Here is a 15,629-nt window from a genome sequence, read left to right as displayed (position 1 = left end):
ACCCAGTGCTGATTTGTTCTTTAGGCAAAACATATACAGGGTGCTGGGTCTTAATGTTTATCCAACCATTATTAGCAGTAGCAACAAAAGATGCTGTCATTTCAAGGTGAAAGTCATCCAGGGCACAATCAAGCAAAATAAGTTCAGCCAGAAGCTCAAACACATTTCAGATCAAAACAGTCTCCACTGCACCTCTTGGCGCTCATGTACGCACACAGCGCTTCAGTTAGGGAGACATGGACCTTCCTGGGTTATGGCCTGGGCACCAACATTTTTAAGTCCATCAGGAAAGGGTGTTGAGAGAAATAACAAGAAAGAAAACATTAAATCAAATGCTAGGGCACTTTCCTGGAGAATACAGAAGAGGATTTAGGCTTTCCCAAGGTTTAACAGGTGTCCAGAGTGGATGGGGCATCACTGAAAATTGTAGCCCGGTTTTGTGATCCCTTCCCTTATCTTGGACAGACCCTGCTGAGACACCGCTTGAAGGCAAAAAGGTGAACAAAAATAGAGCACAACAGCCTTCCCACTTGTTGCTGAAACGCATTCCTCCACCTTTGAAAAGATACTCATGCTAGCTTGCAGAGGGCTGCCCTCAAACAACAGTACAAATTGCGTTTAAATTGGGAAACCAGCTGCTCCTTGATCAGTCATCCTTTTATCAACAACAGAACTTTAATTAGCCCCCATCTGCTTCCTGTTTTATGCCACAAATCTTAACTTTCACCTGTTTAGACCAAACTGCAGTAACTACACCCACAGTAAATAAAAGCAATTAACTTTTCATACAACATGGAATTAATTCTCATTAAGCTCATATTGGGCTATTCAAAATAGTACATAATTCAAATCAACTATTTTCCCATAAATAACAATGTTCTATACTAAAAATTCAACAGAAACTCTCTCCCACCCACATCTTCTTGAATTTTTTCCATTAAGAAGGTTTTCAAGCTGTCTGGCTTCAATTTCCTGATTTTACTGTTAAGTATGCGGTCATGTCAGGTCATGTAACAACAATGGATAAATCTCAAAAACATAATGCTGACTTTAAAAAAATCAAGTTGCAGAATGATACCTATGTTAACTGACAATGTTTATGTAAATGTCGGGGGGGGGGCGATGCGTGTTCCTCTATAGGGTAGGGGGACCTGCATGTAACAGCCTGGCCAGGACACAGACTTCTTGAAGGAAAGGGACCCTCCAAAACAAGAAGGCTTAGAGCAAGATGAGTGACATTTGTTAAAATCTGGCGGGGGGTCATGTGGGTGCTAATTATGTTAGCCTCTGTGCTTTCCTAGATGTTTAAAATAGTTCATAAAGTTGTAAGATAAAGACAAATGGAGAATGGCCAGCAGCCAGCAAGGGAAGGAGAGCTGGCCCCTGCACTTTCTTGGCCCTACCACACAGGCACACACCCATCTGATTGCTGGGGCTTGAAAAGGCTCCCCGAACGATTCTCGTGCCACCCCCAAACTCATCCCTTGAGAAAGGCTGAGTAACAATCCACTCTCAAGGGCAGGGACGCTGCTCACTCATCTCGAAACTGCCCACACTCACCTACCCAAGTCAGTACCTGAGATGTAAATATTATTTGAATAAATCAATAGATAAGCAGAAGAGGATTCTTTGTTCTATTATCTAGCCCAGTAACCAAGCACATTAAGTCAATTTTCCTTTCCTGAAGGAGTCTAAACAGATGAGTAGTTATCGCTCCAAACCAATGATCAGAATCTTCTAGAAAGCCTGTTGAAAAGAGAAACACTTAAAGCCCCTGGCTCAGGTGCTAGGATTCAACAGGTATGAATGGAACGGAACGGGACCAGGGACCTGTTATTAAAATGCTCACCAGGTTTGGAAACAACTGGACTAGCTTAATGACCAACATTCCTTTCAGTTCTGATATTCTAAGAAAATAACTCAACTGTGTTATTTCATATAGATTCTGATTCAACAGCAAGAGGATGAAATCCCAGAATATTCTTAACAAGTATCTCACATGATAGGCAAGTTTGCGAAATGTGGTGGTAATGGTACTTTGGGTCATTAACACCAAATAATAAAAGACTATTTATGAGTATGATGTTATTTAATAAATGATTAAGAAAAGATGTTTAAAAATATATTGGGGCGCCTGGGTGGCACAGCGGTTAAGCGTCTGCCTTCGGCTCAGGGCGTGATCCTGGCGTTGCGGGATCAAGCCCCACATCAGGCTCTTCCGCTATGAGCCTGCTTCTTCCTCTCCTACTCCCCCTGCTTGTGTTCCCTCTCTCGCTGGCTGTCTCTATCTCTGTCGAATAAATAAATAAAATCTTAAAAAAAAAAGAAAAGAAAAAGAAAATTCTGGGTTAAACAAAGGTAAACAGATTTAAAAATAATAATAATAATAATAATTATACGGTTATGGATAATAGCCAGTTCATTCCGAGATCAATTTTTAAATCATCATTGTTTTTCAAAAGAAAAACAGAAGCATCGTTAGTGAATGAGGACGTGTCAACCTCACCTTTCAACTTCCTGGAATTTTCCTCCCCCGCTTTCCCCTTTAATATTTCCCTTGGACACACACGGCCAACTTCACAATGGAGTCTTTACGAGATCATTGCTCCAGATACCAACAGGCCAGTCAGGGACTGGTGGGAGGAACACAACTGCAGCCTGAACATCCCTGCTTCAAGAGCTCCTGCTTTGCAGAGAAAGGGTAATGATTTATCAAACACTGAGAGCACCTAAAATCCCTTTACACTGACAACAGCCCATCTGATTGCGGGGTGAAAGTGGACTTCACATTTGCTCTGAGGAAATGAAGAGTGGAACGTACTTTCATGGGACCAAAGATTTTACAGACAACTGAGCATAGATCAGACAACTGACTTAGGTTAATGCAGAAGAAAAGGAGCATGAAACCCCCCCATCCAGCCAAGTGGATCCAAACCAGCGGCCAGTTTTCAAGGGGTGAATGCAAAATCTAAATGGCAAGGATGTCCAGATAAGTGTAAAACTATCCTGGCTAGTCTGTCACACTGGGGTTCAAATCACATCCAACATCTTCTGGGGTCTTTCAGTTAGTATATAATTTTAACTAGTTCCACGTTTGAGACCAATCCAAAGAGGCACTACTTTCTTAATTCAGCCCAAATCCCCTCCGTGTGCACCCAAGTGAATCATGAACTCCCTCCTCCTTGCGTCATGCTTGCGGGCCAGTCTTCCACATATGGATGTACCCGCCTCTTCTCCCCTAACTCCACCGCTATCGCCATGACAGGAAGGTCTTTAAAAGAATAAAGGTGGGAAAGCCCTCAGGCCAAAAACTCTGGATCACAATCCATAAAGCAGTGAAATCAATTTTGAGGACTGAGGCCAGCAATTTTTAAAACTAGTAAAATAGAGTGTATCTCACACAAAAGGGCAAGTACAATACTACTGCGTAGAACTCTTGTATCATGTGTGCGCCCATGTACACTGAGTCATACTATAAAGTGGATTTCTTACTATGCATCGGGCTGGGGAACAACTGAGAAAGCCACAGAAACAGAAAAAAACATACTACTTCCTAGAGGACAAAGCTCCAGGGAAGGCTTACTGACAAAGCCTAATCAAAGATAGTACAAGTACGCCAGGGTTTCTGGAAATATCCCATAACCTTCAGGGAGCTCCCACTCTGCACAGGCAACAGAGGGGTGTTCTTCTCGGTGGCCCACAAGGGCAATGTGCTTCTTTCCACCTGGAACAAGGAAGGATGCGCAATGGGAAAGGGTTGTGTAGTATCATGTTGGACAGTTTTTACCCAAGTTATTCCTGAACAAGTTATGTTCTTATCAACAGAAGGAACAGGGCATGTTAAACCTTCACAGAGTGCAATTTTAAAGTACTATTACTTAAGCCTTTCATCTATCCCTTCATCTTTCCTTTGGGTGGGTGCAGCACAAGGAAACCATGGCTCAGGCAAGTGAGAAAAAAATGAAATTTGGATTATGTTTACAGCCAAGGGAAGGAGGAAAGGAGACACGTTGAACAATCCTCTACTGGAAACATTGCTAAAGTGTTTTTAAACTGAAGATTATACCACCACTTAAGATATTTTTTTCTCCACTATTTTGCCCAGCATATTACAAAACTGCATCTAAGACTGAAATAGCAGATTGCCTCAAGAGCAAATGACAATATTTGTACCAGAAATGTTGGCAACCAGTGGCACAGATGGGTTTCTGCACAGCAATCTTCAAACTGGGGCTCCAAGAATAACTCCACCTACTGCACCAATCCTAAACTGCTGAATCCAAAGTCAGAAGGGCTCATTATTCCATTCTTCCCACCACCTCCTTCCCAAAGGCACGTGTACCTGCCGGACCTCCTCTGCCTGGGAAAGGCTCAAAACACAGAAGAAAAGGAGAGAGGAGACCAGCGGGAGAAGCTCCCCAGGCATCAACAGTACTGGATGGTCAATTCCAAAAGAGGCAGGACACAAAAATGACGGGAAAATCCAGATAAGCCAGTTATCTCCGTGAATAGTTTTAATCTTCCCTTTCAAATACAAAAATAAAAATAAAAATAAGGATTTATCCAAGTTTCATCTCTTCTCCAGGGTTGGCTACCTTGGTCAAATAAAAAGTCATTTTTGTTAAGAGACAAACACAAGAATTGAGGGAGAAACGGGTACCAACCATAATAATTACTAGGATGTTCCGAAAGGCTGCCAGTCAACACCTACACCACAGCTCACTAGATGAAAACCGAATCTCCTTCAAGTGCTTGAAGAAAACAGCCACCTTTAAACAAAGGAGCTGGCACTTCCACGTCTGCTCTTACCAACTGCCCACTGAGATGTGCTGTTGTTACCCTGTTCCTTTGCAATTTCTACCAAATGGTCTACAAAGGCAAATTAAACAAAAGTCTTCACTTAAGGAGACATTAATGATGAAACTCATACAATTTAAAGTGCTGTCTTACACATGCATAGTATCCTTTCCCTGCCTTTGAAAATGGCTAGGGGTTTGGTAATGGAAATCCGTCTCTGCCTCCACACAGACCATAGGGTCCTTCCATAAAAAAGAGAACCAATGTACAAACTGTTTCAGGATGTAACAGTGCTTTCCAAACTACCTTCGAATTACATAATGCAGAGTTCAGAACACTGCATTTATGCTCCATATCCCTGCATCTCCTATGGTACAAAGAAAGCCTATAATCTCACAGATGAAATTCAATTGACAGAAGGTTAGGGGTTCAGGCAAACAATCCCACATTTAAATAAATGTTAATTTAACCCTAAAGAAACTGAGAAAGGAGGATTAAAGTAGGCTGACCTCCCACCTTTCCTCTCCAACTGATTAGTGTGTTCCTAGGACAGGCTCTGGCTATAAGGCCCTGAACTATACTTCTCAGCAAGGTCAGGTGAATCTGAACAGAGCTCTTTCATTACCACTCCTGATTCACCTGCATCTGAATAAGCCAAGTGATGTCACAAGTGAAACTAAATTCCCTGCCAACCTTTCACCTTCCACTGAGTTAGCTAATGAAAACGAGGGTGTTAAACCCTCCACAATCGCCAAATGCTCACAGCATCCCAAAGTCCAGACCAAAAACAAAACAAAACCAAACCAACAAACAAAACCAAACACACACACACACACACACACATACACACACACACACACACCCCAAAACCAAACACACACACACACACACACACACACACACCACCACCACCACCACCACCACCACCACACCACCACCATGAAGCTTTGGAATACATCTTCATCCTTCTATTTGAATGAGTGTATAAGACTGGGGTCACAGAGGGAGAGGATTTCCTACCAAGCCAAAAAGTCACCCTAAGAAGACCCCCACTAAAAAAAGGGCTGGGAAGCAATACAATGATTTCCCTTTTACCCACCTATCTCCTAAACCACACTGGTAGAAGGTACCATCCTGATCAGGGTGGTCTTCAACCAAACTGTCTTGTAGAGAATACAGAGTAAGCAGCAATGGAAGCTTCCTTGGTAGAATAAAGGGCAGGTCCCTCACAGTCAACACAAACAGAGTCAACAAGAAGACAGTGACTCACAAGTGCCACTGATGTGTCCACAGGACAGCCAGGCAGATCATCAAGCAATGACTGCAGTGTCCAACACTAAAAGAAACCTTATACACTTCCATCTATTCTCAAAAACAGTTCAATCCAATTCCCATCAATTCTAAACAAAAAGAAACTGAAATTTACATTTCTCCCTAATCAAGGCCTTCCCCACCAACGACAGGGAATTTTAAAAAGTAAAAAAAGAGAAAGAAAAACTTCACATAAACACAGTCAGCATTATTTTTAGAAACAACTTTCATTTCCATTTCAATTTACTTAAAATTTGAAACTTGCTATTAATAGAAATATTTAATTGTCACTAAAACCGGAAGTTGCTGCAAAATAAAATATAGTATTTCAGAGCAAATTCAAGGATCTGTGTTGTAAAATATTTGGTCTTTGTTACTCTCTGAGCATTCAATTTGTAAAAAGGAAACATGTTCTAATTTGGTTAATTAACCACTAACATAAGTCAAATAATGAATGTTGCTGCCTCCTAAATAAATCAGAATAGATTAACAGAATCCTTTGAATTTATTCGTTTCCGAGCACATTTCAAAGCCACCCCGGTAACTCTGTCTGGAAGTTCAGAAGAGGAAATGTGCTTCTGTATGTCAACAGCAGGGGAGTCTTCAGGAGCCCCATTGTTCCCGTGTGCCGGGAGCTCAGCTGTTTGGAACTGGCCGGAGTCGAGACAGGAAGAGCTGTCAGACTTCTGGGGCTGGTCACTAGAGCATGACTGCACAAGGCCCGAAGCGGCAGATGTTTGAGGGGTGCTTGGAAACAACGATATGAAGACGTAAGTACTAGGAATCTGAAGAGCTACAGAAGTCTTACTCTTTTGCCATAATTTGCAATCAAGTAGTTTTAGCAGAAGTCTGAAATTTTGTCCCGTGCTAACCTCTCTCCTATCTCTCCAGAGTGTTTATGGCCCTTACCCAACTCCTCCCAGTAACAACAGTATTATCTTACAACCCCTAAGGCATGCCTGAAAACATAACAGAGAGATTCAAAAGCCATCATTTCAGTCCAAGAATGACTATTCCAGCACACTGACAAAGAGAAGCCCACTTAGATAAACAAAAAACCTATTTTCATAAAACAAGGAATTGGATTAGGCTAGTAACATCTAACAACATCTAAGCCAAATGATGCAAACAAAACACCACGAGAGGAATTTATACCATGACTTAAATGCCACAAACAGGGAAATCCTCTCCTTGCTGAGACTCTTGGGTCCCTTCTTACATAATGACTCCTGGCAGTTACCGTTCCTAAAATAGCTTTCTTTCCAAAATGCCCATTATCGAAAGGCCCACTCTTTCCAGAGTTAAACTAACTCAAGTTTTAGAGAAGCGTTCATCTGTCAAGGGTGCAGAATGAAAACAGAGATTGCCTTCAGCTCGCTTTCAAGGCAACGCAGCTGGGAAAAAGCACCATGTGTAGAAGAGGATACAGAGCAGGCAGCCAAGAAATCCTGCTCTGCCTGCTTGTCACTAACCAGTCTGGCGACCGCGGGCATACCCTTAACCTCTCTGCTACCAGAATTTCCCTCAAGTAAACAGATGGCCTCCAAAGACCCTTTAACTCCTGTAAAAGTCTGTCAGTCTTTAAAAACAAAAAACAAAAACAAACAAACAAAAAACAGGACCCCACTTTAGTAATCCCACCCAGTCTGAGGAAACGGAGGGACCTAAGAATACCCTGCAGGACAGACACTAACTATTCCCAGTGGTAGCCCAGAAAGAACCGAAATATGTCAACTCGAATCCAGAGCCAGGAACATCTAAAGATGAACCAAACACCAGCACAAATCCAGAAAATGCAACAGATAAAGGTTAGCTTTCCAACTCCACAGCATAGGTCATCCAGCAGTCTCAAAGTCCAGAACTTGCTACCATGGCTCAGACTTGCTGGGAGTAGAAGCACGACGAGGAAGTAGAGACACGGTGAAATGCCATTCCAGTTTAAGTAACATATCAAGAGCTGTACTGATGCCTTCTGGACAGCCTTTTTCAAGAAAATCAAATTGCTTGGGGAAGGGGGTGGACTTAATTTAACTAAACATTTCACGTGGCACATGACAATTTTTCATTTTTCATTCCTTTTTACATATTGGCCAGCAAAATCCTCTTCTACCTAATGTCTACACTCCTCTTCCTTTTATCCCTTTCTGATTTTTAAGGTGGTAGGTATTGCAAAAAACATGATGCATAGGTTCTGCAAGACCCCTGGAAGTATGGAGCATGACTGATGGATGCAGGATGAGCGGAGGCCAAAAGGACTAGCAGTCTTGAGCTGAAAAGGCAAGAAGTTCACCAAAGTCCATCGTTTCTGCTCTGCAAATCAACTGAGAAATAGAGGCCCTTTTTCCAACAAGTAAGGAGGAAGGGGGAGCCCTGAGAAATCCAAGAGGGAATGCACACTTTGGAAGAGGGCAAGATGGTACCTTGCTGCTCAAGGATGGCAGTGACTTAAGATGGTTTCCTAGTGGCTCCCTCCTTCGAGATACATAGCACCAGAACGAGGTCCAGACGTGGTCCAGACCAACAGCAGCTCATGGACAAGGCAAGCCCCACAAAAGGAAGAAACTATCACTGGCAAGGAGCATCAGCCAAACTGGGCAATTCTGAGCAACCGAAGCTCCAGAGACGGCCAGGAATGGAGGGAGTGACTACTAGGTTAGTGTGCAAGGCAGCCCAAGGCGCAGAACAAGAATCCCATTGCTGTCCTTACCCAGCAGGCCAACCAGGTGCCAGGAAGGACAGAAAGCAGAGTGGAGGCTGACAGAGGAAGCACCCAATGGGGCTCATGAACAGAGAAAGTGTAAAACCATTAAAGGCCAGTCACTCTGTAATTTTACCACTGTTTTGTTATTTTTGCCAACCCTTATTTCCTTGTGATGTGTGCTGTATTTGATTGGAAAACTAGATGAAAAAGTTTATTCTCTTTTCTTAGGAGGCAGGAAGAACTGTAGCTCTAAAGGCCAACCTGAAGAGATACAGAGTCATTACTGAGCAACACCACACAGTGGACAGCCTCTAAGATGCCCTAAGAATCTCCTCCTGATATTCAGGCCCTATGTCATCTCCTCTTCTCCAGGCACTCGGTCAAGCTAGGCCCCAGATTCCTACCCCACAGAAACTGAGATAATGGCTGTGTGTTATTTTAAACTGGTAAGTTTCAGAATATGTTGTTATTCAGCAATTGATAGCAAAAATATCCCATTTCATTGAAGCCTTCAATATAAAACTTTAAACAACTGAAATTAGGATTTCCTTAAGTACAAAGCCATCCAACTCTTCTTATCTTTGGGCTCAAAGACTTCATTAGGGCACAGGATCCTAACAGAATGATATAAGGTAGTCAAGAGCTGATACAGTATGTTTTTTCTTAATATTTATTTGTGATGGGGTACCTGAGTGACGCAGTCAGTTAAGCAACCGACTCTTGGTTTTGGCTCAGGTCATGATCTCAGGATCATGGGATTGAGCCCCATGTTAGGCTCTGCACTCAGCGTGGAGTCTGCTCAAGACTCTCTCCCAGGCACCTGGGTGGCTCAGTCGGTTAAGCGTCTGCATTGGGGTCAGGTCATGATCCCTGGGTCCTAGGATCAAGCCCCGCATTAGGCTCCCTGCTCAGTGGGGACTCTGCCTCTCCCTTTCCATCTGTTTCTCCCAAGTTCATGCTCTCTCTCACTCATGCTCTCAAATAAATAAAATCTTAAAAAAAAAAAAGACTCTCTCCCCCTCTCAGCCCTTCCCCACTGTTCTCTTGCTCTCAAATAAATAAATCTTAAAATATATATTTATTTGGGATGAGGAAATGTATATATGTGGTACAAGATTCAAAAGAAGACCTCACTATATCAGGTGTCTGCATAAATGTACCCCAATTAAGGCCATCCTCAAATCCAGGGTTGACCCCCAATCCTGCTTTCCTTGCTTAACTTTTTTCTTTAGTAGGCTCCATGCCCACCATGGAGCTCATCATGGGGCTTGAACTCACAACCCTAAGATCAAGAGTCAGACACACTTAACCAAATGAGCCACCCAGGTGCCCCACTTGCTTAACTTTTTCCAAAGCACTTATCACCATAATATACTTCCCATTATACTCAGCTAATCATCATCTATCTCTCCTGCTGGGATTGTAAACTCCACATGGGAATGAGTTTTCTGAGTGTTGTGTACTGCTGGGTCTCCAGCCCCAGGCCTATGTCTTAGATGTTTAGTACACAGTGACTCCATGAATAAGGAGATATGGTGAGAAAAACCTCTGCATATCCTTGACATGATCACTCATGTGGGAATTCATATGTGATACTAAATGTAAAGTACTTTTCATCCCGGATGTGCTACTTTTTACCTCTTTGAGAGCTCCAAAAGAAACAGGACTTTTCTACAAAAACACTGAACCTTGCCCTGGTGCATCTCGAAATGCGCACATCTGATAATGAAGGCCTATTCCTTCGATGACTTTTGTGAAATTCTACTTTTCATAAGAGGTTCCAATGCATATTTTATCTTAAGTCAAAATCATTACAGATATTTCGAAGTGTGGCTGCAGCATCTTTCCAATCACTGTACTGTGTAACAGTCTCTATGGAGAATAAGCTTTAGAATTTCAACTAACAAGAGAGGCCAAACTCTACCTGCTTCAGCAGCACAGATACTAATACTGGAATGATACGGAGATTAGCATGGGCCCTGTGCAAGGATGACACACAAATTCATGAAGTGTTCCCTATTTGGGAGAAGTAAACTAAATGCACAGATCTTAAGAGACAGCTGAGTTTGGCAAATGCATACCCCATGGACCGCCAGCCCAATCAAGAAGAGGACACTTCTATCACTCCTGAACGTTTCCTTGCGTTCTTTTCCAATTGATCCAGCATTCTGCCAACCCCACTCCTCCAACAATGGCAGCCTCTATTATGATTTTTATTCAATCATAGTTTATTTTCACAGTTCTAGAAATGCACATAAATGGTCATATTAAAAAAAAAAAAAACAGGGCTAAAAACACCATAACACAAAACAAAACAAAACCCAAGAGGTTGTGCATACCATTGTGGTATGGCTGGTGTTACTCAATCTCTCTTACTCCTCACACCGTTCCCACAAGCTGCTGGTTGTGTATTATCTCCTGAGGAATGCGCATAACTTAAAACCATAGCGAAGATGATTCAAAATCCTTGGTTGCTACAGGTCAGTAAGTAAGTTACTGCTTTGCAAGTAGATCAAACGAAATAAAGGATGAGGCTTGCTGAATGCTCGCAGACCGGTATCTCTATCCAACAACACTACGTACATCTTACTCTTCCAAGCTGGGGACACCATAATGTGCAATGCCCATCTCATTTAAACCTCATGCTACTCTCACGTCCTCCTCCAAGAGGTCTCAGATGACTCAACACCAGACAAATTAATTTGAGAACCTGTGTACCTGGTCCTCCATGGTGGGGCGGGGGGCGGGGGGGGAGAGACTATCAAAACTCGGAATACAGAGAAAGTTGCTTCCTGTCCGCAATTTGCTTAGTGAATCAGGCCTACAGTAGCTTTCAGGAGTTATCATAAAGTTTGAAAAGCAACAGATCAATCCATATTTCAAAGATCCAGAACAAAGAACATTCGCTTTTTGAACAGCAGTGAAAGCAAGGCAGAAGAAAGGCTAATAGAAGGATGCCTGGATTTCCACATGCCTCAGGAACATTTTCTGAAAGCTCCAAGTCAACGACTAGAACTGTAACACCAGCTGAGCTCTGCCTTGGATGTGAGCTCCTGAAGAACTAACACTCAGTCTTACCCTTGTTCGTCCTTCTGCAGGACTTAGCAGAGTCAGGACACCAGACTCTTCATCACCAGAAAGAATCTACAAGTCACTCTCTGTTTTCCAGTTTCAATAACCCCAATTCCCATTTTCCAGTGCCTTTTATTACTTTACAGTGATGGTGCGCCCCTGCTGTCCTGCCATGAAATATTAAAGGAGTGCATACGGGGCATTTCTGGATCTCACATTATTAAACATAATTAAAAATGATATTACCAATCTAATAAGCAGTAATTTCACAGCCTACACAACAATTATGTACATAAAACTGAACACCGCTAAAGTATCAACTATGCCTCAAGAATAAAAGGAAGCACTTTGAATAAGACTATTTAAAATCTAAGATTCAAGGAGGAGTAGTACGGAATCTCGAGTCACACATATATTACAGTAATTAGAAAACAGTTCACTTCCAGGGTCTTAAGTGCCAGTTTACAATCATTCCAAGATGTTACTGTTTTCTCCTTATGTAATGTTAAAGAAAAGCTTAGCAAGATAATTATACATGTTGTAAAGAAAAGCTTTTACCACTGTAGAGTGTGCTTAAAAAATATTTTAAGTTTGAGGCGCCTGGGTGGCTCAGTCGGTTAAGCGTCCAACTCTTGATTTCGGCTCAGGTCATGATCTCAGGGTCCTTGGATCGAGCCCCATGGGACTCTACGCTGGGCATGGAGCCTGCTTAAGATTATCTCTTTCTCTCTCTCCCCCTGCCCCGACCCCCATCTTAAAACATATTTCAAGTTCAAGTTTGAACCCTGGTAATAAGTAATACAAACTGGACATTCCTGACCTACAAGCTAGTTCTATTTATACCACAAGTAAAGAAAAGGGAAATTTTAGTTTTTTGTTGTTTGCTTTTTTTTCTTTTCAAATTTATTACATAAAGAATCCTCTGGCTTCCAGTAAAATCTACCGCAATATAACAAAAATTCAGGCCTTTGGATCCTTCTGACATCCTTCTTTGCTCCTTAATTAGATGTTTCATTGGCTTTCAAGTGAAACTCAACTACTGGCTCTGAGATCATTTACATTTACTTAGACATTTTAAGCTGCCCTGTCACCATTATAGAGCACTGCCTAATGAGGTCCCCTTAGACAAGGGCTGGCTTGACAGCAACCCACAGTTAATACTAAAACGATCCCAAGATTGCCTACTTTCTCTGAATTTAAAAAACTTAGGGAGCCTCCTCCCTAAAAACAGGAGGGGGAGAGGTATTATTTTCATAAAGGGGTGCTTCTGCTTGAAGCTCTTCCGAGAGAACTGTACAATCATCAAGTGGAGACTTAATATGAATCTCCCTCCTCCTTGATAGTGTACAAAACTATCACTTCTATGCTATTCTGGAGTTTAAGGAGGTGTGTGAGAGCAGGAAGAGCCTAGCAGAAGGCAGGGCAGCAGAGGTGGAGAAGGAAGAAAAGAAAAAAAAAAAAAAAGAAGAGGTGTCAGAAGCTCGGGAAGAAGTGGCCGCGGGTCATGAAGAGCTGGCTGGAGAGGGTAAAAATGGGCTGGTGAGGCTCTTCAGAGTGTAGGAATCCAACACCTTCATTTTGGGGGTGAGGAAACTGAGGCCATGGTCACAAAGGCAGTAAGCGACAGGAGTCAGGCCCAGATCACCCGTTGAGAGGGCAGGATACATAGATAATAAACAAAGAGGTAGAGCACCTTTCTCAGTGCCTCACTCTCCCCTCTAAGGAAGATGGAGGCAGGAGAAAAGGTGTGCAACTGGAGGAGGAGCCATCTGGAATAATAAGACTGGTTAACGGGCTTCTATCTTCAGTGGGATCCGACACGAGATAATATGCTTAAAATTTGGTTGAGATTTGTATACTCTCAAGAGGCTAAGATTAACTCCTCTCCCCCAAATAAAGGAACACCCTACTAGCTTTCATTACAAACGGAATACAAAGACAGTACAGAAAAATTGAGATGGATTAAGAGGTTTAATAAATAATTCAGACTTTGCTAGAAATGGCAAGATACCCCTTGATGCTAAACAGCCAAACTGACATTTCTATTCTTTAGGGCCTGGCTCTAAAATATAAAATTTTATCCTTGAAATGAGCTTTTTAGAGAAGAAAAAAGCTTCCATTCAATAAGCTTAACCATTAACTTGGAGGGGGTCGAGTACCATAAAAACCAGTGCTTCTCATACTTGAACATGCCTAGGATCTTGTCAAAAGGCAGATTCTGATTCAGTATGCCTAGGATCAAGCCTGAGATTCTAACAAGCTCCCTGGTGATGCTGATGCCATCAACCCAACCCATGAACCATACTTTAAGTATCAAGGCCATAAAAAACATGAGGTATGAAAGTCACATTTCAAGGTATGTTTATTTCACGACTTGGTCTGCTAGCTACAAAACAGTGACATTTGAGTCCTTCTCCTTCTGGTGATTGACAGGCTCCATAGAAATGTGAACATAATTCTTCAGGGGGGAGGGAGAGGAAGGAGTTTAAGTCCAATTAAGTATAAAAGCATTGTGACTATTTAATACAACAGAATTTGCTCTGGGCTCAGTGGGGAATAACACAAGTCTATGTGTTTTGTCATACAACAAAGGGACGGTAAAGGTTGATAGTTATGGAATCCGATTTAAGTCCTCTTGAGTGGCCAAATGGACCCAGTGTTCATTTGCATGAAAGCTCATCTTTCCTTACAGAAAAGGAAATTAACGCCCATTTGCTCTCAAATGGGCACTGTGTTGTTTTCCAGGAGTCCTGAGGCTTTCTTTCTGACAGCCCACAGGGCCAAGACAATGGAGCTGCGTTGTTCTAATCCAAGTACAAAATTATTAGTAATATTACCATTTCTGTCCATGGTCGCACGTGCCTTAGTGAAAACCTAAGCCTTCTGAAGACTATCTTAAAAGCCTTTGCGGGCTAATCTATAGTTGAAGAATAAAATTTTAAAACCTAGGCATTAGGAACCATGTGGCTTTCTTTAGTGATCTTTACTCAAATGCCCGCCAGTTACTAGTTACATGACCTTAGGCAAATTACTTAACCTTTCTGTTTCCTCCACTATAAAATGAGGACAATAGCCACCTAAGGTTCCAGTAAGATCGTGTACTCTGAGCTACTTAGCAGCTCAGTGGCTGGCCCAGTGAGGTTCAAGGGCAGGATTATCGCTGTTTCGGTCAGGGCCACCTTCTCGCAACTGAGCCAACCAATCCCAATTCGCATGGTGCTAAATATGCACATCCCTGATAGGCTCTGTTCTCAGCCGGCTTACATTCCAAGCCAGCAACACGTGTAAGTCACACCGTGCACTTTTTAACTATCACATAATTCTTCATTTCTTTGTAATCATCTAAGCACTACGGCATTCGGGAAAGAAAGCCTGCAATATGCACAACCGTTCTCTTCGCTGTCCCCAGTGCCATCTCATACTAACCCTTCCCTGTCTTCCCTCATGTCAGCCTCATTCTGTCTGAAGACAGCATAGCATTCCAAGCACTCCATACCTCTTCCACAGCACGGTGTAAGCAGGAATGGGCTGCCTTTTTTCTGCCAATTTAGTACTGATCACATGGGGAGGACTATTTATACAAAGCAAAACCCTAGGAGACCATTATTTACAAATGTGTGTGTATGATTAATACTTTAAGGTCCATAGTCTTCCATGCATATTATCTCAATCAATCCTAATAATAACCCTGTGTATTTAGGACCACTATTCTTATTATTACAGATAAAATCTCACAGAGTTTAATATA

At 42.3% G+C, this 15,629-nt stretch overlaps 1 protein-coding gene and 1 pseudogene across 1 annotated transcript in view; one reads left to right on the top strand and one right to left on the bottom strand.

Moving 5' to 3' along the window:
• FOXO1 (forkhead box O1) overlaps positions 1-15,629 on the bottom strand; it is a 98,822-nt gene that overhangs the window by 23,930 nt on the left and 59,263 nt on the right. The gene's annotated exons all lie outside the window — the stretch shown is intronic.
• Positions 10,734-10,833, top strand: LOC123792019 (U6 spliceosomal RNA; annotated as a pseudogene).

This window comes from Ursus americanus, chromosome 10 (genome assembly GCF_024610735.1).
Source record: "Ursus americanus isolate L20-20 chromosome 10, mUrsAme1.1.p, whole genome shotgun sequence".
Taxonomy (NCBI): Eukaryota; Metazoa; Chordata; class Mammalia; order Carnivora; family Ursidae; genus Ursus; species Ursus americanus.
Note: the sequence above shows the minus strand (reverse complement) of the source record. Positions and strands in the feature narration are given on the sequence as shown.